General features: G+C 42.9%; 3 non-coding genes across 3 annotated transcripts; all 3 read right to left on the reverse strand.

Moving 5' to 3' along the window:
- Window positions 1-394: 394 nt before the first annotated feature.
- On the reverse strand, window positions 395-513 carry LOC129116244 (5S ribosomal RNA). The gene has a single exon (XR_008533464.1). It is a non-coding gene; the product is annotated as a 5S ribosomal RNA (ribosomal RNA).
- Window positions 514-893: 380 nt separating this feature from the next.
- On the reverse strand, window positions 894-1,012 carry LOC129116245 (5S ribosomal RNA). The gene has a single exon (XR_008533465.1). It is a non-coding gene; the product is annotated as a 5S ribosomal RNA (ribosomal RNA).
- A 380-nt stretch (window positions 1,013-1,392) lies between these two features.
- On the reverse strand, window positions 1,393-1,511 carry LOC129116246 (5S ribosomal RNA). The gene has a single exon (XR_008533466.1). It is a non-coding gene; the product is annotated as a 5S ribosomal RNA (ribosomal RNA).
- Window positions 1,512-1,556: the final 45 nt, after the last annotated feature.

Consider the following 1,556-nt stretch of genomic DNA (forward strand, 5'->3'; position numbering starts at 1 on the left):
GTATGGCCGTAAGCAAATATTGTGCCTACCAAAGGTCCTTTTAAAGATACTATATCACCACGCTTTGCTCTGTCGTCTATACAGGGAGCGCCTGCAGATTTCCAGACACACTCACAGCTTTTAAATGTCAAATCAGAATGTACAAAGTGGCTATAAGGATCACAAATGTAGTGCAGTAAAAATATTAATATTTACTGTTGAAATGTAGAATACGTTAGCATAAAATTGAAAAGAAAATGATCGATGAGCTTAGGAATGATGAAAGCCATCATTTAACTGGATTTGTGTCATTTCTATACCGGCAAGTCATGATCTAGCTATATCCTTCCCACCCTGTCGGTGTCCACTGAAAAAGCAGCAGCGCCCTCTGCTTTTTGTAAAGAGGAGTGAAAAAAGCTTACAGCACCTGGTATTCCCAGGCGGTCTCCCATCCAAGTACTGACCAGGCCCGACCCTGCTTAGCTTCCGAGATCAGACGAGATCGGGCGTGTTCAGGGTGGTATGGCCGTAAGCAAATATTGTGCCTACCAAAGGTCCTTTTAAAGATACTATATCACCACGCTTTGCTCTGTCGTCTATACAGGGAGCGCCTGCAGATTTCCAGACACACTCACAGCTTTTAAATGTCAAATCAGAATGTACAAAGTGGCTATAAGGATCACAAATGTAGTGCAGTAAAAATATTAATATTTACTGTTGAAATGTAGAATACGTTAGCATAAAATTGAAAAGAAAATGATCGATGAGCTTAGGAATGATGAAAGCCATCATTTAACTGGATTTGTGTCATTTCTATACCGGCAAGTCATGATCTAGCTATATCCTTCCCACCCTGTCGGTGTCCACTGAAAAAGCAGCAGCGCCCTCTGCTTTTTGTAAAGAGGAGTGAAAAAAGCTTACAGCACCTGGTATTCCCAGGCGGTCTCCCATCCAAGTACTGACCAGGCCCGACCCTGCTTAGCTTCCGAGATCAGACGAGATCGGGCGTGTTCAGGGTGGTATGGCCGTAAGCAAATATTGTGCCTACCAAAGGGCCTTTTAAAGATACTATATCACCACGCTTTGCTCTTTCGTCTATACAGGGAGCGCCTGCAGATTTCCAGACACACTCACAGCTTTTAAATGTCAAATCAGAATGTACAAAGTGGCTATAAGGATCACAAATGTAGTGCAGTAAAAATATTAATATTTACTGTTGAAATGTAGAATACGTTAGCATAAAATTGAAAAGAAAATGATCGATGAGCTTAGGAATGATGAAAGCCATCATTTAACTGGATTTGTGTCATTTCTATACCGGCAAGTCATGATCTAGCTATATCCTTCCCACCCTGTCGGTGTCCACTGAAAAAGCAGCAGCGCCCTCTGCTTTTTGTAAAGAGGAGTGAAAAAAGCTTACAGCACCTGGTATTCCCAGGCGGTCTCCCATCCAAGTACTGACCAGGCCCGACCCTGCTTAGCTTCCGAGATCAGACGAGATCGGGCGTGTTCAGGGTGGTATGGCCGTAAGCAAATATTGTGCCTACCAAAGGTCCTTTTAAAGATACTATATCACC

Source organism: Anoplopoma fimbria, unplaced genomic scaffold (genome assembly GCF_027596085.1).
Source record: "Anoplopoma fimbria isolate UVic2021 breed Golden Eagle Sablefish unplaced genomic scaffold, Afim_UVic_2022 Un_contig_8070_pilon_pilon, whole genome shotgun sequence".
NCBI classification, from domain to species: Eukaryota; Metazoa; Chordata; class Actinopteri; order Perciformes; family Anoplopomatidae; genus Anoplopoma; species Anoplopoma fimbria.